The 21846-nt window shown below is 36.2% G+C and overlaps 1 protein-coding gene across 4 annotated transcripts in view; it reads right to left on the bottom strand.

The window, feature by feature from the left end:
• heph (polypyrimidine tract-binding protein 1 heph) overlaps positions 1-21846 on the bottom strand; it is a 757797-nt gene that overhangs the window by 646403 nt on the left and 89548 nt on the right. For all 4 annotated transcript variants that reach the window (XM_073961236.1, XM_073961240.1, XM_073961239.1 and 1 more), the window contains exon 2: positions 2952-2977. The gene's annotated coding sequence lies outside the window, so the exon portion shown is untranslated. The remainder of the gene's footprint in view (positions 1-2951; positions 2978-21846) is intronic.

Raw genomic sequence — 21846 nt, 5'->3', positions numbered from 1 at the left:
AAAATTCTCAAAATACCGAAAATCGGGATATACCGTTATATAGGGGCTATACCAAAACATGGACCTGTGTTGATGATGTTTCGTTGGAGATGTTTTATGACCACTGAGAACTTTAAATGTCAAATTACAGCTATTTTGATAAAAAACTGTAGTTAAAATTCTCAAAATACCGAAAATCGGGGGGTATCGTTATATGGGGGCTATACCAAAACATGGACCTATGTTGACGATGTTTGGTGGAGATGTTTCATGACCACTGAGAACCTCAAATGGCAAATTACAGCTAGTTCGGTTAAAAATTGTAGCTAAAATTCTCAAAATACCGAAAATCGGGAGGTTCCGATATATGGGGGCTATACCAAAACATGGACCTATGTTTAAGATGTTTCGTGGAGATGCTTCATGACCACTGAGAACCTCAAATGTCAAATTACAGCTAGTTCGGTTAAAAATTGTAACTAAAATGCTCAAAATACCGAAAATCGGGAGGTACGGTTATAAGGGGGCCATACCGAAACATGGACCTATGTTGACGATGTTTAGTGGAGATGTTTCATGACCACTGAGAACCTCAAATATCAAATTGCAGATAGTTCGGTTACAAATTGTGGCTAAAATTCTCAAAATACCGAAAATCGGGAGGTACCGTTATATGGGGGCTATACCAAAACGTGGACCTATGTTGACGATGTTTGGTGGAGATATTTCATGGTCACTGAGAACCTCAAATGGCAAATTACAGCTAGTTCGGTTAAAATTTGTAGCTAAAATTCTCAAAATACCGAAAATCGGGAGGTACCGATATATGGGGGCTATACCAAAACATGGACCTATGTTGACGATGTTTCGTGGAGATGTTTCATGACCACTGAGAACCTCAAATGTCCAATTGCAGATAGTTCAGTTAAAAATTGTGGCTAAAATTCTCAAAATACCGAAAATCGGGAGGTACCGTTATATGGGGACTATACCAAAACATGGACCTATGCCCATATCCTTTGGGATATAAGTTTGTTGATCACTAGGAACCCTAAGTGTCAAATTATAGCTAATTCGGTCTGCAAATGTGGCGAAAAATGTCAAAATACCTCAAATCCGGAGGTACCGTTATATGAGGGGCTATACCAAATAGTGGACCGATATAGCCCATCTTCGAACTTGACCTGCCTATGGAAAAAAGACCCTCGGGTGCAAAATTTCAGCACTCTATCTCAATTATTGCGGACGCTAGAGTGATTACAACAGACGGACAGACGGACAGACAGACGGACATGGCTAGATCGTCTTAGAATTTTATCCTGATCAAGAATATATATACTTTATAGGGTCGCAAATGATTACTTCGATGTGTTACAAACGGAATGACAAACTTAATATACCCTCCATACTATGGTGGAGGGTATAAAAATATATACAAGGATTTGTGGTCTAAATATCTCACCGATATGGCTGAAATTTGGTATTAAGCCTTCGTTATGGGTACGAAACTTTACACCTGAAATTTGTCCGCGTAGGTCCACATTTGCATATAGCCCCCATAGAACGATTTTTTTTCCGATATTTTGAAGATTGTGGCCTCAATACCACACTGAAATGGCTGACATTTTGTATTAAGTCTTCGTTGGGGGTATAAAACTTTCCACCTGAAATTCGTCAGTATAGGTCCACGTCTTCATATAGCCCCCATAGAACGGTACCTCCGTATTTTCGGTATTTTGAAGGTTGTGGCCTCAATATCCCACCGAAATGGCTGAAATTTGGAATTAAGTCTTCCTTGGGGGTAACAACTTTCCACCTGAAATTTGTCGGTATAGGTCCATGTCTTCTTTTCTGTATTTTGAAGGTTGTGGCTGTGGTTATACATTTCTCTAAATTGTTCACACAAAAATGTTTGTACCTATTATTGCAATATTTGTTGCATAAGAAAATATGTATGTAAAATGCATAAATTTTGCATATGCACATATTATTTTTTGCATATGCAAAATTTATGCATTTTGCATAATTTTGCATATAGCTTATGTTTCGATTGCAATTTAATTAGAAGCCAAAAATATGACCAGTCCCAAAATTTGACATTGACCAAAAATAGGGGTTGCATAAAATTCCGCTGTCTAATTATTACCTATCCATTTAAAACGCCTTCGTTACAATCTAATAACCAACCATATATGTATGTATGTGTGTAAATATAAACGCACATGTATATTTACAAACGACAGGACTTTTAACAGATACTTATTTGCCACAGGACAATGTTTGTGTAAAATTATTTAAGAAACTAAGTTTTCAAATACATAGTTGTAAGTACGAATGTAAATACATACGTACATACATACATACCACCTATAAGAAAATGAATGTGTGCCGAATTTACATTGTTTGTGTGCTAGCGTGCTTACTTATGTGTATGTTTTACAAGTGAAATAAATGTATGTATGCTATGCTATATGCACTTGTGTGTATTCATATTAATAATAAAATTGTATTTACAGATGTTGTTTGCAAATTGTTCTAGAGGGGGTTAAACAAAGTACACTCAAACACGCTTAAATACATAAAATGTAACAAGTTAAATACAGTGGCGGAAATTGGGTAGATATTGTGAATGAGGAAGATTTCTGCTTATAAAATAACAAAAAGTTTAAAAATTAAAATCTAGGAATTGATAAGAAATACTAAAACAAATGAATATGCGGAATCTTTAGGGTAAATTAAATGGTTAATATTGTACGCTTTACAAATATACATATTTTTTTGAACAAAGGCCCCGCTTCACCACAATTTCCGCCACTGAATACATTTTGATATGACTTCGTATTGATACAAGCACACAGACTCAAGATGTGTAAGTTAGCAACTACACAGAATGTATTATTCTATTGTAAATTAATGTAAATGTTATCACAGAGTTATGTAGAATTATATGTTTTTGGTTTTCTGTTACTTACCTCCAAGTAATAGACCTCAAATTAGTCTAAAATAAAAGAATTTGTCATTAACATTGGAACAATTGAACGAAACATTTATTGAATAATGATTAACTGTTATTGTTTGCAATTTGTTGAAAATAATTAAATGAAAATGTAATTAAATTTTAAACCAAAATATTTTAATTGACTTGAAGGACAGACATGCAAATTCCAACATTTCAAATGTCAAAGTTGTAAGAATTGATGGAGACGTTTAAGGCAGCAAGTGGCCTTACCCCTTGGTAAACATCGCCAATTTTTTTCCACTAATAAATTAAAGTTGTTTTAATAAAATATTAAAACAACAACTATAGCATTAAGCCTGAAGGCCTGCGTACATAAGCTGCCTTGTCTGCTTACCTTGCTTACTTCTGATAAAAGAAATAAAAAGAAAAGGGGAACCCAGTTCGAAATTTCCTCGGCCTTCTTTATTCTTTTGTTTATTATGTCAAAAATGAAGCAGAAAAGCAAGGCAATCAGGCAGAGCAGCTTATGTACGCAGGCCTTAACTATTTTGAAAAACAAAATAGACGTTTACTTTATTTAAATGACATTGTTACGGAATTAGGTTTAACTTAACTCCGTGTAGACGTTGCGCTACTATTCGTACCAAATAAAAATAGGGTTCGTTTAGGTTACTATTCTACAATGCCTTTACTTCAGTTAATCACACAAAACTACGTTTTACTTAGTTTACATTTGTCTTAATTCAGGATTTACTTCTTTATTACTGACGGTTTTAGTTTGTGGTATGATTTACAACTCACTTACCCACCTGCTACTCTCTCGTATTTATACTCGCTCGCTGATGCAAAGACGGTTCTAGTATACTCAATCTAGGACATTGGTGCTCAAATTTTTTTTTTGCATTAGCTTAGTGAACTAATTTGGTCGACTCCACGACCAACGGGACGTTGGTCTGCGGGATAAGTAAAGCTTTGGAATAAATGTGCTTTCCCGTGTGGTCCTTGCCTGCATAAAGGGCAAATATTTTCAATACCTTGTATAATACTGGTCTGATATACGTTGTACATGGTAGAGCGGCCAGATCGTTATTGTGCTACGGGTAGACTTTGCTCGACAATTAAGGAGGATATTCACAAGATAGTGGACGAAGTCAGCGAGAGTATTGCAAATCTTGTTACAAAGCAGAAGTACATATGTAGATGTCAGGGACACAATACAAAGCGGCAGGATTCTCTCAAGAAGATCAAGGACACTCCCTTCCTCGGAAGCGGAGAAGAGGATCCCCAAAATCATAACACTGCGAATCTGCCGAAGACGAAAAAGAGTTTCCCAACTTTAAAAACTTTGAGTAAGACTGTTCCAAGAATCAGTTTTCAGAGGGCAACATAGTGAGCTCGGACCACTAATTCGTCTGAATAACCTGGGAACTCTGAAAGAAACCCCAGAACTTTCGGAAAGGAGCCTCCACCAATACAAAATACGGGGCGAACTGTGCTATGCCGTCATCAACATCAGTAGATGGTCTGGAAGGCAAGACCAACATGTAGCATGCTCGTCTAAAAAATACAAAACAAAGCTTCCTCAGAAGCGGTTAGAGGATCCATTAGATTTTCTTGGGTAAATGGATGCCGAGTACATCTCTTTGCGAGTAGTTCTCCGCTAATCATAGGCTTAGATGCAAATGCAACCAACTCTTCGTGGTTCTCTAAGAAGACCAGTCACACGTGTGACCATCAGACCGCCAGGGGCTTGGCGGTCTTGAATGCGCCCTCAGATCTGTATACCTTTGATTGCCCTTCAGTTATAAGCGACATTGGAGTGACGGATGCAAATGGGGCTGCAGTTGGAAGATTTGTGAAGGCTCGGGAATAATAGTGTCCTTGAGATCAGGGTTTGGTGGAACCAGACGTAAATTGGGACCATTATGCGAATTGTGTCAGGGAGGCTGCTATGTCATTAACGGACTCAATGAGTGGATGAGAAGCGTCAATGGTAGATGTCGTCTGGTGATGCCAAGTGAGACCAAATTGTGGGCCCGTGAGCTAAGTCTGATGCGGAGTTGAGTTGTGCGTCTGAGGAAGCGATTCCAACCATCAAGACGAACCAATGCTGAGGATCTGTAATAACGTAAAGCTGAGTTTCTTGCTGCTCTTAGGATGTATGTACATTGTACAAGCTGTCTGGAGTAAAAAAGACAATTGGAGGAACTTTATACAGGAAAACATGGGAAAAGCATACGGTGTGTGCCAACAAGGTAGGTCTAAGGGTAAGGCTGACATGCAGGCGTTGCGTACTAGCTCCACGACGACGACGACTGGAAACGTAGCGATTTTGTTGAGAACATTCTTTCCATGGTGAGAGACTCAATCCATCCCTCGACGTGTGTGGGAACTGGACAGTGTCTGCCGGATTAGGAATAGGAAATGCAAAAAGCGGTCAAGAAATACATGTCTGAGTATATTGAGTTCGTTCCCAGTGATGACATTAGTCATGAGTACTTCCAGCGTGCTTGGCAACAGGCTCGTGTTGTAGTACTGTTTAATTCGCCTCATTGGTTAAGGAGCAATCTTGGCACGTATCAGGCCATAAGCCTTCTCCCAGTACTTGGAAAAGTGCTGTAGAAGATTTTGGAAGCAAGACTTAAGGAGTGCAACAGCGAGTGCTTGTCTCTGCATCAGTTCGCCTTTGTTGAGAGTAGAGGTACGGTGGATGAATGGATTCTATATGAATGCATGTGTAGAATAGTTTGAGCGGGTCAAGTGTCAAATACGTCTAAGGCATATTTGTGGACGTTAAGGGCTCATTTGACTTTCTTTTTTGGAATAGTGTGCTCGCTAAAAGCCTCGCCACATAAGAGGATGTCTGGCTTAATTCATTAAGTTGCATGTTCTTCCGGCTTTAAGTCAAAAGTCAAAGCGTATGAAAATCATGTTTCCTCTTATGTGACGGGGCCTTAAGTTGTCTGAGATTAGTTGTCGGGAGTTTGCTCTCCGGTCAAGTTATTTTAGTTGAAAAAGGGCTTGTGTCATGGGATCCAGTGAAACGCTCTGGCCAAATGTGTCCATTTATTTGGAACTACATGATGTATTCTCTGCTGCGCGAGTATGCTGATGACGTGCTTATCACGATTGAAGCCTCGTGTCGAGCTAGAACGTCGAAGTGAGCAGATCATGGGTATCGTTGGGGTCTGGAGTAACCGAGTGAGTGTTGAGGTGGTGACGGAAAGGCAGGTTTACACATTGTCTTCCTCCCCACATTCGAATTGGTGATCATGGCAAACGGTACGTAAATCAAGTCAATGACCTGGGTATAACTGCACCTGGGTATATAGCTGCGAATGACACATTTTGATCCCTTGAAGGCCATGTTGACACCTGTTGCTCGTATGTCCAGAAGGATCTTGAGGACCGGGCCGACTGGGTCATGAGCAGGCGTGGTGGACTTTTTGTTGTCTGTGCAACATATGGTGCATCTGTATGGTGTTCCTCAGATGAGTTTATTGTGGGACTGAAAATGTTTTTATGATGTCAACGTGCAGTCATGTTAGTATGTTTGCCTGTGTTTCCTATTTTGTCCACTGCAGATGTTACTTGGCGCCCTGCTCTTTGATCTGGAAGCGAGATATAGGGTTTTTTGTATAAGCTGAAGCGTGGCTTGCAATTGGATGGGGCCTTCTGATCTGGTGGACACGTCTTACTTCATTCTAACTCAAAACCATGGAACGCACATTCCACAGCATGATTTAGAGTAAGATACCAAGCGAAGGAGCCTGTTAAAGTTCCACTTTGTCTCACATGCAAACTTTCCAACGCTCAGGGAAATAATCAACAACATCTAAACTCCTTGGGAAGGTGACAAAGCTGGTGAGGAAATATGAGAAAGGTCGCCTGACTAAAGCTGAGATGTACGTCAAAATCTTTGGCACTCAAAAACTGCTTTTGCGTTAAGGGATGGGAAGTTTTCCAAACACGCAGAGAAAAAATATTGTTGGAACAATCATATGCTAAGAGCAAAATAGTGTATTTTAAAATTCTTAAAATATGTATTGTTGGCGCAACAATATATTTTGTGTCATCATGTTTGCTAATAAAAAATATATGGTTGAAACAACAATATATATTTTCAGATTTTTAAAATACACTATTTTGCTCTTAGAATATGAATATGTTCCAACAATATCTCTTCTCTGTGTGAAGGGAGGAGAAGGGGTATTGTGCTCTCTTTGTGGTTGTAATCGACGATCTCTCCTTGGTCAGTATGACAAAGACTAAGACATGACGTCTCCTTCAAACCGACTTGACAAGGATGCCAAAAGGCATACCAAGGAGCTTAAACCGCCGAGCAACATACAAGAGGGACCCGAGATTTTGATTTTGTTTTATTTACAAACAATTTTGATTACTTATTTAAATAAACACAGTAATCTGTAACTATTTTTATACCTTTATAATTACAAAGTATTTCATTTCTAAGCCTTTAATATTTATTTTTCCCAAACTCCTAGAAAAACAGACATTTTCTATTTGACGTTAACAATAAACCACATATTTAATCTTTTGTAACACTTAACTAATCACTTCCGTTTCAGTGCGGTCGGTTTTTTTGGTAGTTGTTGCTGTTTTTGATATGCAAGCCGTATAATTCGTTTATATTTCATTACAAAAATGTTATCTCTTACCTCTGCCCCACCGATCCACATGAGCGTTATTTGTCTATGGTTTTGCCATATAAATAACAAATATTTACACACATGTATTTAGTTGTGTGTCGGGGTGAATGTGTTTGTTCATCTATGCAAATATTTATTTGAAACCACAGATCTATATTTAACCAAGTACAATCTCACTCCCCCTACCCCGTACGAATGTCCAAATTTAACCCTTTTGAAATCAACCATTTCACTGACGCATAAAAACCTTTTAACATTTAATGCGTCATTTGAAGAAGAGTCACGTGCCTACGTTTATCCCTATCCCCAACAAAACAAAATCCAATGTGTTCGTAGCTTGTTTCTATATTTGTGACAATTTGTATATTTTATATGGGAATTTTTCCCAATTGGATGTCATATTACGAGTAAATGTGGAACGTATATGTATGTATTTATTTCAGCAAAGGTTATTTAGTCCTTGGTGACACTAGCGAGTTTCTTGAAACAAATAATAGCAAGATGTAAAATCCCAAACACAGAAAACCATGTACAGCCGTTTCACTACCTTATACCCCCCGCCTATAAACTCGAAGTCGTCATGTTAAAACAGCGCTAGTGGTCACACATATGTATGACATTTGAAAGAAACTTTAGGTAGGCAAAGGACACACCATTTCTAAACTCAAATGTCTGTCGCGTATCTAGACACAGACAATTATTCCATTTATTTATCCTCCAATCACAGTTTTCTTATAAAGCAGATTTTCGCTCACAAATATAGACTTCGATATTTAGACAAAGGTGACTTCTGATTCGATAGAAAGATTTGAAAATACGTTATATGGGGGATATACCAAAACTTTGCCCTATGTCAACAATTTTGATAAGGGGCAATTCTGGTAGAGATCTCGAAATGTCAAGCCTAAAGCTTCGCGGGACCCAACAAATGTAACTTTTATATATTCAATAAAGATAAAACTAGCTTGAACAAAAAAAAAAAAAAAAAAAAAAAAAAAAACTAACGCCTCATCTTTAAAATATTTAAGGTACACCAAAAACGACAATTCTCTGTAGGAATGTTTTATACTCCTTAACAAAGGCTAAATACCAAATTTTAGCTGTTTCGGTGTAATAATATGGCTAAATCCTTGAGAATATCGATCGTTGGATGTACCGTTCTATAGGAGCTATATCAACACGTTGACCTACAGCAACAAATTTCTGGGAGAAAACTTAATGCTCAGAACGATACCAAATTGAAGCCAACTCGGTTTGCGTAGTTTCACTTTGCTTTGTTTTCGAAGTTGTGTCGTTGAGCAATTAGTACCAATTTTCACTGTGCGTCGTTCGATTAGTTTATGTGAAAACTAGCAAATGCCCGCTACTTCGTATGCGGAAAGGAAACGAAATATATATAAACCATATTTAATACGAGAATGGTGAATACTGGAGATTCTGTTGTACTAAGACCTATCTTTATTTCCAATATTTTTTTCAATTGTAGTCAGAATTTAAAAAAATTTGCCGTATCGCATCCCTACACAGCTACCATATTTTTTATTTCGAATTTCCAAAACTACGTATTATATTGCAAATTTCAGATTTGACTCCTGGTTTTACCCCTTCACTAACACAGCATTCTCTTCCAGTACGAATTTCCAAACACTAAACTTTATCTCACCCCTTCACAACAACAATCACGCACATTCACAATTCAAGGTTCTAGCTTTAGCGGTTTCGCCCAGAACCCGAATAGGTCCGTTAAATTTTCGGCCACGTTTTCGTATATCCCCATATAACGGTACCTCTCGACTTAGTGTATTTTTAAAGAAGAACAAATGTATATTGTCCAATTTTCTTTAAATTTGGACCTTGAATACTCAGAGGATATAGAAGTTTAATATAAAAAATCTCCACTTCAATCCACGTTTATTAGAAGAGATATTTTGAAGATTTAGAGTATTTTGAAGATCTCTGCACATTTTCCAACCGAAATTCGCAATTTGTGGCATGAAAGGTTAGAAAACTTCTTTACAAAAAATTTTACTTAATGTGCGCCGGTATGTCAACCGTATATAACGGAAAATTTTTTGAAGGCATTTCAATTTAGGATTTTTTAATATCAGGGGGTTAATACCTTCTAGTTAACAAAATGGGCATTGGACCACGTTTTCAAATTTACATACCAAAGCGGTCAGAACAAAAAACCTTTTTTGAAAAGATACTTCACGTTGACTACTTAATTTCAGTACATTATTTAGAAACTCCTTGGCGTTAACATCAAATCAATGGAACAATATTCAGTACAATTTTTCAAATTCAGAACTTTGTCTCAAACTTTAGAGCGATCTTCATAACACATATTTTTCCATTTCGTATTTTTTTGTACAAATAGCATATTTTTAAATTATTTAATCCCAGCTTTGTTCCTACACCCAACACCAAATTTAGTACCTTAACTATTTAAAATGATTTTGGTATCAACATGTTACCCAACTTTTCGTACACATAGGTAAACGTTTCAAAAATTACTTCCTTATATTCAACATATCGACGCCTCCAAACAGTAGTATGCTAAGTCGACTTAGCATGTTTTCAAGTTCTTTACATTTTTATATTTAACGTCCTTTAACTTAAATTCTGTCAAATTTTGGTAATAATCGGACAATCCGAACAGAAGTTATAAACAAATATTTACTTAGCATAGTACTGAAGGTCAACGAAATTTCCGAACTTTTAGAGCTTGTCCTGCAAAACTCGCTTTTCAGAATTAGCAAACTATTATTTGGAGGTGTCGAACGTCCTATAACTTAAATTCTGTCTAATTTTGGTAATGATCGGTCAATCCGAACATAAGTTATAAACAAATATTGACTTAGCATAGTACTGAAGTTCAAAAAAATTTCCAAACTTTGAGAGCTTTTCCTGCAAAACTCACTTTTTCAAAACCTCCTCCCTACATCCACTCTAAACACCAATTTCTAATCTAATACCAAATTTCAAAATACCAGTTCTACCCTTTACAAAATCACAAATTGTACAAAATTCTATACCATATAGCAAATACCAAAAGGTACCAAATTTTGTACCATTTAGCACTTTTCGTACACGATTTTCCAAAATGTACTTTCATATCTCAGCTCTATCCGTTCACCTAAACCCAAATTATAGCCAATGTAGTTCAATTTAGCACTTTTCCATTAGTACGAATTTCCAAAACTACCTCAATCCTACACTCCAACAATAATCCGTTCTCGCAAATACAAATTATAGCGAATTTCGTACCATTTAGTACTACTTCGTGCACATTAGTACGATTTTCCAAAGCTACCTCCATATCTCAATTCTATATTCCAACAGTAATCTTAATTCCAAATTTCAGGATTCCAGCTCTTCAAATCCAAATCATACTAAACTCACTACCATTTAGGACTTTTCGACCTTTGGTACATCTTTCTTACTCTTCATCAGTGACCCCCATTCCAAATTTCAGGATTCCGGCCCTATTCGTTAACCCATACCCAAATTGTACTATATTTAGTACCATTTAGTATTTTTCGTATAATTTTAATTCGTATAATTTAATTAATTACCATTTATTACTTTTCGTACATTTATAGTTCGAATTCCAAAAACCTTTCATTTTTACTCATTCTAAATTTCAGGATTCCAGCTCTATCCGTTCACCCAAATCCAAATTGTACTAAATTTAGTACCATTTAGTACTTTTCGTGCACTTTTAGTTCTAATTTCTAAAAACCTTTCTTTGTTACTCTCCATCAGTGACCCTCACTACAAATTTCAGGATTCCAGCTTAATCCGTTCACCCAAATCAAAATTGTACTAAATTTAGTACCATTTAGAACTTTTCGTGCACTTATAATTCGAATTTCCAAAAACCTTTCTTTGTTACTCTTCACAAGTGACCTTCATTCCAAATTTCAGGATTCCACCTCTATTCGTTCGCCCAAACCCAAATTGTACTAAATTTAGTACCATTTATTACTTTTCGTATACTTATAGTTCGAATTCCAAAAACCTTTCATTTTTACTCTTCATCAGTTATCCTCATTCCAAATTTCAGGATTCCAGCTCTATCCGTTCACCCAAATCCGAATTGTACTAAATTTAGTACCATTTAGTACTTTTCGTACCCTTGTAATTCGAATTTCCAAAAACCTTTCTTTTTTACTCTTCATCAGTGACCTTCATTCCAAATTTCATTATTCCAGCTCTAGTCGTTTCCCCAAACCCAAATTGTACTAAATTTAGTACCATTTATTACTTTTCGTATACTTATAGTTCGAATTCCAAAAACCGTTCATTTTTACTCTTCATCAGTGATCCTCATTCCAAATTTCAGGATTCCAGCTCTATCCGTTCACCCAAATGTGAATTGTACTAAATTTAGTACCATTTAATACTTTGCGTGCACTTATGGTTCGAATTTCCAAAAACCCTCTTTTTTTACTCTCCATCAGTGACCTTCATTCCAAATTTCAGGATTCCAGCTCTATTCGTTCACCCAAATCAAAATTGTACTAAATTTAGTACCATTTAGTACTTTTCGTACCCTTACAGTTCGAATTTCTAAAAACCTTTCATTCTTACTCTTCATCAGTGACCCTTATTCCAAATGCCTGTATTCCAGCTCTATCCGTTCACCCAAATCCAAATTGTACTAAATTTAGTACCATTTAGTACTACTCGTGCACTTATAGTTCGAATTTCCAAAAACCTTTCTTTGTTAATCTCCACAAGTTACCCTAATTTCAAATTTCAGGATTCCAGCTCTACCCGTTCACACAAATCCAAATTGTACTAAATTTAGTACCATTTAGTACTTTTCGTACCCTTGTAGTTCGAATTTCCAAAAACCCTTTGGTACATCTTTCTAGCTCTCCATTAGTTACCCTCATTCCAAATTTCAGAATTCTAGCTCTTACCGTTTGCCTAATACAAAGGGTACCATATTTAGTACCTTTTAGTACTTTTCGTACACTTCTAGGTCGAATTTCCAAAAACCCAGCCTTATCTCATCCCCACACACCAACAGCAACCTACACCCAAAATTTCAACTTTCTAGCTTCAGCGGTTTCGTCTGCGCGCTGATGAATCAGTCAGTCAGTCAGTCACTCACCTCACTACTCTTTTATATATATAGATGTATCAGCTCTACAGTTCATCATTATGAAAGTCATAAGATTTGTGCCGAATATAAATATAAAATATATTGATTTCGTATAGCGAGACCAACCAACAATTTTAGTAAAAAATTTCTGATGTATAGAGAACGCGTAATATTAAATTGCGTTAAACTAAGTTTGGAAGAAATTTTTAAACCAGTTTGAGAGTTATCTTGCACACTAGCCACATTAGTAGTGCCGGCCGGAAAAAAATTTTAACGTTGTTATAGGTATCGTGGGGCCACCGTGGTGCAATGGTTAGCACGTCCGCCTTGCACTCAGAAGGTCTGCGGTTCGAATCCCAGGCCAAGCAACATCAAAATTTTCAACGGTGGCAAAATTCCCCCTCAGTAATGCCGGCGACATTTCCTGAGTATTTAAGCCATGAAAAACTTCTCTACAAGTGGTGTCGTAAGACACGCCGTTCGGACTCGGCAATAAAAAGTAGGTCCCATATCATTGAGCCAATATGAATCGGCGTGCACTCATTGATATGAGAGAAGTCTCCCTTGTCCCTTCAGGGATGTTGTGGGAAAATATGTAATATGTATGTATGTATGTAGGTATCGTGAAAACAACCTTCTGCAATAAATTTTTAAAGAGATCCGTGACGAGTCCTCAAGCTGTACTTTTCCAAAATTGTATGTGGGAGGTACCCGAAGGATAGGACGGATATAGTCCATATTCGAACCCGATCTATATCTGGAAGGAATAACACGATGTGCAAACATTGGACTAAAATGGTTCGAAATTTATCGTTCACACAACTTTACAGGTCAATTTTGAAGTTTGTGGGTTGAAGCTTAAAACAAAGTGTGGACAAAGTATGGTTCGAATCGGTTGATACGTTTGAGAGTTATCGCGTGCACCAACTAGCCAGACAGACGGAAAGACAGGGCTAATTCGATTTCAAATTATCTAAACGAATTTCCAAATTTCCGTCCAAACAAACTTGGGGTCTAAAACTAGTATTTCGATGAGGCACATTTTTGGTCGTGTCAAAGTTATTCCCAAGTTAGCCTAAAGGTTGAGGTTATAAAAACTGAGAAAGGTCTGTCCCAGGCGTGTTTAAGTGTTTAAGAAACATTTGACCAATATGTAGTGAAAGAAAACTGTCCTACTAGGGTAATTATCGTTGATTCATTCTTCTTAAACTCATTTAAGGCTCGTTGACCAATTTTAAGAAAATAGAGAGCGGGTTAACTGTAATTTTACACACGATTCCACTATTTTCCTCCCCGACATTGGATTTGGCTGGCTCATTTATTTCATGAAATCTATTATTCCTGTATTTTCGTGACTTTTGCGTATGTTTTCAACTATATTCGACTAATATTCAAAAATTTGGAAAACTTTCCCTTTTCTAAGATAGCGTTTTCCTTGGAGCCTAATTATAATAATTTGGTATAAAGTATTATTTTTGCACAAAGGAACAAATGCTCTATTTATTAAACTGTATACTTATTATTAATTAAACTTTATACTAATATTGCGTAAAAAGATCGATAATAACCTGTTATTTAACAAAATATTTAAAAAATAAAAAACCGGATAATTTCGAAGCATCGAAGACAGGGTCAATAAACTTTTATATATTATTCTAGCTTATATGGTTACCGTTGATCCATGTTATAAACATTTTTTAATTGTCACAGCAATAATTTTTTTTTAAGTATGTACTTGGTTTTACGGTTAATGGGCAGGGGTTTCTAAAATATTGAGCTGTTATTATCGGTGAAATTGAAAACAGTATATTTTCCACACTCACTGTAGTTTTTGTTTTTTTTTTTGGTTGACTGTATGATAACACTGCAACAAAAATTATTTTTTTTTTTCAAAATGATGGGAAAAAACGTGTAGATTATGGAAATAGATACAAAAATATATAACTGTTATTTTTTACACATTTTAATTTAGCCCTTTTGTTCCCGGGGGATAAAAACCTTCATGTAAAACAATAGTCGCATATATCTATGTTTTCAAATGTACCGTCTAAAACTTTCAAAATAAAAAAAAACAATTTTGTTCAAAAGATACGTTTGACTGTTTGATTTCAAGGTACAATTTATAAACCACCTTCGCGTTAACATGAAAGCATTAGCACACTATTCGATACAATTTTAAAACTCCATGGTATTACATTCAGAAACATTGCATACATTTTAAAGGGGGATTTTTATAGACATTCTCAATACCAGTGCTTCAATATTTAGTACTATTTAATACGTCTAGTACACTTATTGTACTAACACCTCTAACAGTGAAACTGACAACTTCTCCTTAGCCCAATACCAAATTTATTGCACTTTCATACTTTGCGCACACTAACTGTAAAATTCCAGCATCACCCAACATCAAATTTGGTACTATTTTGTTTTTGTGTATTTCCAATACCAACTCAATAATTCAGTCCTTGGCGACCTCCATACCTAATTTCAGATGCTCTGTTCAGAATCTGCAAGAAGCTACTACTTTTTACTACGATAACAATTTTTCCTTTATGTTATCGAAAGAAATAGTAAAAATTAGTAGATTCTTGCAGTACTGGAACAGACCAAGAATTTCTATGCATTTCAAAAACTCCATATCTGAACACCAACAAAGCAACAAAGAATCAAATTTAGTACTTATAGGTAAACGTTTCAAAAATAACATTGCGATATCCCAAACGCGATACTTATTTACAATTTCATGTCAACAATTTTAACCAAATTTTGTGGCGTTTAGTAATTTTCGTTAACTTATCTCAACCCTACACACCAACAGCGTCTATAATAGCAAATTTCAGAATTCCACCGTTATTCGTATACCATTTAATATTTTTCGAAAAGTTCGAATTTCAATAACTATCTCAAACCTCCACTCCAAATTGTACCATATTGTACCCATATCCAAATGTTACCAAATTTAGTATCATTCGGAAATTCGTACTTCGTACAAAAAGTATTTTGTACACATAAGAACGAATTTCCGAAATCTGTCTCAATCCTCCACGCAAAAGTAATCATAATTCCAAATTTCACGATACTTTTCGTACACGTAAGTACGAATTTCCAAAACGACCTCAATCCTGTACTCCTACAGTAATTATTATTACAAACTCTAGGTTCCCAGCTCTATCCGTTCACGCTAATCCAAATTAGCTCTGTTCCTTTACGTGCAAGAATCTTCAAGTTTTACCACTTTTTACTCGAAAAGCGTTCCTTTACTTCAAATACCATACAATTCATATGAGAGCAGTTTACAACTTTTGCTACGTTTGCCGGTTTTACCATTTTCAATAGTAAAGGAACAGACCAATTGTAACAAATTTATTACCATTTAACACTTTTCGTACACAGAAGTACAATTTTCCAAAGCTATGTCCATAACTCAATCCTACCCTACAACAGTAATCGTAATTCCAAATTTCCGGTTTGCAGCTCTATCCGTTAACCCAAATCCAAATTATACCAAATTTAGAACAGTTTAGTATTTTCGTACACATAAGTACAAATTTCCAAAACTACAGCACTCCTATACTCCAACAGTAATCACTATTCCAAATGTTAGGATTCCGCCTCTATCCATTAATCCAAATCCAAATTGTAACAAATTTAGTACACTTTAGTACTTTTTGTATACATAAGTACGAATTTCCACAGCAACCTGCATAACTCAATCATACACTTCAACATTAATCCTAATTCCAAATTTCAGGATTCCAGCTCTATCCGTTCACCCAAATCCAAATTGTACCAAATTTAGAACAGTTTAGTACTTTTTGTACACGTAAGTACGAATTTCCAAAACTACCACAATCGTATACTCCAACAGTAATCACTACTCCAAATTTTAAGATTCCGCCTTTATCCATTTATCCAAATCTAAATTGTACCAAATTTAGTACCATTTAGTACTTTTCGTACACATAAGTACGAATTTCCAAAGCTACCTCAATAATCCACATTTCAGGTTTGCAGCTCTATCTGTTTACCCAACTCCAAGTTGTACCAAATTTAGTACCATTTAGTACTTTTCGTGGACATAAGTACGAACTTACAAAACTAAACCCATATCTCATTCTTACACTTTAACAATAATCATAGTTCCAAATTTCTGGTTTCCAGCTCTATCCGTTCATCCAAATCCAAATTGTACTAAATTTAGTACCATTTACAACTTTTCGTGCACATGAGTACGAATTTCCAAAACAATTTCCTTCTAGAAACACCACTTCCCAACCTTGACTTCCATACCAAATTCCGGGATTCTAGCTATATCAGTTTAAAATATACGATTGGTACTAAATTTAGTACTTTTCGTACACTTAGAGGTCGAATTTCCCAAAACCCTTTGGTACATCTTTCTAACTCTCCATCAGTGACCCACATTCCAAATTTCAGAGTTCCCGCTTTATCCGTTCACCCAAATTGTACTAAATTTAGTACCATTTAGAACTTCTCGTACACAAAGGTACTAATTTCCAAAACATTTCCTTTTATAAACACCACTTCCCAACCTTGATTTCCATACCAAATTCCAAGTTCCTACCTAAATCCCTTCAAAATATACAATTCGTACAAAAATGAGTACTTTTCGTACACTTAGAGGTCGAATTTCCAAAAACCCTTTGGTACATCTTTCTAACTCTCCATGAGTTACCCCCATTCCAATTTTCAGAATTCTAGCTCTTCCCGTTTGCCTAATACAAGGGGTACCATATTTGGTACCTTTTAGTATATAGATATCATGAAAATATCAGTATCAATTTTGCTGAGAAACATGAAAATATTTCCCAATTTTTTTTTTGATGATATTTGTTTTCTTATTTTTTTCGAGTAGATACATGAAAGTAATATGAAACTTGGTTCTAGGTGAAAAGTGTCAAAGGAACAAAAATTCTGCATAAGATTTCACTATGAGTTTCGGAATAAGCTATATATGTATCTAGGTATGTATACTATTTCCTAAAAAAATTAGATTACAAATTTGTATATTTTATTTTGGAATGTTAATTTTTCTGGATCAAAAATCTAACAAAACCCTTCACTTTTTGGGGATAAGGAAAAAAGGAAATTATCCAAATCAAATTTCAAAAGAAATCTGTAACTATAACAAATAACGTTCTTATCAGCCTTTATTTTTGATGTAGGTTTTAGGGCCATATTTTAAACTTTTTATCCAGATTGACATTCCGATTGGACACTATAAATATATTATTGATGGTTTTTCGTTATGAATTCATACAGAAGATGTTGTGCGCTATATATAAACATCTTTTGAAATATTTGTTGTGAATATATATTTGTAAAATATAGACAACTCAGATCGGGCTTTATAAAATTGTATATTTTTATTATTTTAACTTAAACTACGTAGTTAGGATAAGCCATTGGTTGCTTATATTGTATGTGAAAATACGTGAGATGTCCACGGCTATGGTCCAGTGAAAATATAGGTGTCATATGGGCTTTCACATACACGATTTGGCGTTGCCCAAAATAATACAATGATGGGAGTAGCCCCTGTTTTGGTGACATTTACGGAATTAACCATAGAAATTTACATAAATAGCTGTATCATGAAAGACTATAACAAATTCAGTTAGTATATAGCTATTTATGCCAATTTCTAGGTTTAATTCCGTAAATGTCACCAAAGCATAGGTATAAAGTGCCAAAGACACTATATACCTAAAATGCAAGGATACGCCGATTTACGTGTTTCATATTTTTTTTTCGTTGTCGCTCAGTGTAATATAGAATAGAAGTCTCCCTTGTCCCGCATGGGATGTTTGTGGAACAATTATTATATGTATCATAATATTCAAATAATGTGGTCAAATGTGGTCGATTCTACAGTCTTAACTCAGTTTGGCATATAGTATCAAAAAATAGAAAGTTGTCTAATGAACTTTGTGAATGAAGTTATGAAAGTGTTTATATGTTTAATAATAGTCTTTAGATCTCAAATCCATTAGGTACTTATAGAAAACATTTTTACAGAAAGTTAAATGGAGGTCAATGTTATACCAAGATTACTCGAAAGCGGTACCACGGGTCCTATGGGGAATTATCCGGATTTCAATAAAGCACGTATGGGTTAATTCTTTGGGCACTTGAAAATGATGAAAAACCAAATGAAAGCCATACCAAGATAAAACAAGTAAGAACGGCGTTAAGTTCAGCCGGGCCGAACTTGTTATACCCTCCACCACAAGTTGTATTAAAGTAAAATGGAATAATTAGTTTCCTCGTGTATGAAGAAGACTTACTACTAAATTTCAGCAATTTCGGTAAAACAATGTGAGGCACCGTTCTATGGGGGCTATTTCAAAACGTCGATCTATACCGAAAAATTTCTGACGGAAAGTTTTTATACCCTCAGCCTTTAGGCTAAAGAGGGTATTTACACTTTGATACGACCAAAAATGTGCCTCATCGAAATAATGGTTTTAGACCCCAAGTATGTTTGTACGATATCCGTTTCAGACAATTTTGAGTAGATCTAGCAATGTCCGTCCGTCTGTCTGTCTGTCTGTCCGTCTGTCTGTCTGTCTGGCTGGCTGGTGCGCACGATAACTCTCGAACGGATCAATGGATTCGGTTAAAATTTTGGGTATCGAAATATTTTGTCCAGATTCGATTTAAGTACGAAGATGGGCCATATAGGTCTACTCCTTCAGGTACCTCCCCCACAAATGTTCAAAAATTGTCGCAAAACTTGTGCGCACGATAACTCTTGAAGGAAATAACCGATTTGGTTCATACTTTGCACATCGTGTAATTTCTACCAAACTAAGATGAGGTTCCAATATGGACTCAATCGGTCCACTCCTTCTGGTACTTCCCACACAAAATTTCGGAAAAGTTCAGTTTAGGACCTGGTTTCGAATCGCTTTGATTTTTGTTTACGCAAGTTGTATTCGCTGTCCTCTATACGACGCTGTAAGTTTCATTAAGGGCAAGTCCATACTTCCTGAGAAAATAGCCTGAAAGTTACCAAAAACCCTATGACACCGTGTGTAGTGGTTGAAGCGCAAGATAACTCTCGAACGGATCTGCCGATTCGGTCCAAAATTTGGCTTTCGTAATACCTTGTCCAAACTTAGTTCAAGTTCAAAGATGGATTATATCGGTCCACTCCTTCCGGTACCTCCCCCACAAAAGTTCAAAAATGTTCGGAAAATTTGTGCGTACGATAACTCTTGAAGGGAGTAACCAATTTGGTCCATACTTTACACATTGTGAAATTTCTACCAGACTTAGATGAGGTTCCAATATGGACTCTATCTGTAAACTCCTTCGAGTACCTCCCACACAAAATTTCGGAAAAGTTCAGTTTAGGACCTGCTCTCCAATCGCTTTGGTTTTTGTTGTAACATCTTGTATTCACTGTCCCCTATACGAAGGTGCAAGTTTCCTCAGGGGCAAGTCCATACTTCCTAAAAAAATAGCCTGAAAGTTGAAAAACAAACCCTATGACACCATGTTTATGGGTGGAAGCCAAGATAATTCTCGAACGGATATGCCGATTCCGGCCAAAATTTGGCCTTTGTAACATTGTTTCCAAACTTAGTTTAAGTTCGTAGATAAGCCATATCGGTCCACTCCTTCAGGTACCTACCCAATAAAAGTTCAAAAATATTCGGAAAAATTGTACGCACGATAACTCTTGATGGGAGTGACCGATTTGGTCCATACTTTACACATTCTCATAATATCTACCAGATATAGATCAGGTTCGAATATGGACTATATTTGTCCACTCCATCCCGTACCTCCCATACAAAATTTTATATAAGTTCACTTTAAGACCTGCTATTGAATCACTTTGATTTTTTTTGAAGCAGCAATCGCTGCCTCAATTACGATGGTAAAAGTTGTTTCGGGGGCAAGTCCATACTTCTTGAGAAAACAGCCCGAAAGGTGTAAAAATCCCCAATGGCACCCCCATGGTCTATGTCGGTCCATTCCTTCAAGTACCTTTTCCGCAAAATTTTTGAACTTTTATCCTAATCAACATTTTGTCGGTTTATACGGCCAAAATTTTGAAACCCATTAAATACCTAAGTTTTTTTTCGAAAAAGGGGTTTCAATTTACACAGGCTGAGGGTATATCTCTGTCGGCAAAGCCGACTGATACTTTTTTACTTGTTAGACTCAAAGAAGACTAAATACCATATTTCCTATATTTCGGTAAGAGAATGTGGCTAAAACTTAAAAAATACCGAAAATCAAGAAGTACGCCTCTATGGGTATATAGAAAGACGTGGACATATACTGATAATACTCTTCTGGAATATTTTATAACTCTTGGAAGGCTAAATAACGAATTTCAGCCATTTCGGTGGGATATTGACGTAACAATCTTCAGTATTACGAAAATCGGGAGGTACCGTTCTAAGGGTGCTATATCGAAACGTGGGCCTATACCGACGAATTTTAGTCGGAAATGGGGCAATATGAAAGCGTTGACCTGTACAGACAAATTTCTGGTGAACAGTTTTATATCACATTGAAGACTAAATACCAAATATCAGCCATTTTGGTGGAATATTGAAGACACAACCTTCAAAATACGAAAAATCGGGAGGTACTTTTCCATGGGGGCTATATGAAGGCATGGACCGATACCGACAAAGTTCTGGGGGTAAGTTTTATACCACCAACGTAGACTAAGTATCAAATTTCAGCCATTTCGGTGTGATAATGAAGCAAAAACCTTCAAAATACCAAAAATCGGGAGGTACCGTTCTATGGCGGCTATATGAAGGTGGGGACCGATACCGACAAAATTCTGGGGGAAAGTTTTATACCCCTAAAGAACGACTACGTACCAAATTTCAGCCATTTTGGTAGGATAATGAAGCTAAAACCTTAAAAATACCGAAAATCGGGAGGTACCGTTCTATGGGGGCTATATGAAGGTGTGGACCGATACCGACAAAATTGGGGGAAAGTTTTATACCCCTAAAGAAGACTACGTACCAAATTTCAGCCATTTTGGTAGGATAATGAAGCTAAAACCTTAAAAATACCGAAAATCGGGAGGTACCGTTCTATGGGGGCTATATCAAAACGTGAAC

This window comes from Musca autumnalis, unplaced genomic scaffold (genome assembly GCF_047663935.1).
Source record: "Musca autumnalis isolate F117 unplaced genomic scaffold, ASM4766393v1 scaffold_1, whole genome shotgun sequence".
Classification (NCBI taxonomy): Eukaryota; Metazoa; Arthropoda; class Insecta; order Diptera; family Muscidae; genus Musca; species Musca autumnalis.
Note: the sequence above shows the minus strand (reverse complement) of the source record. Positions and strands in the feature narration are given on the sequence as shown.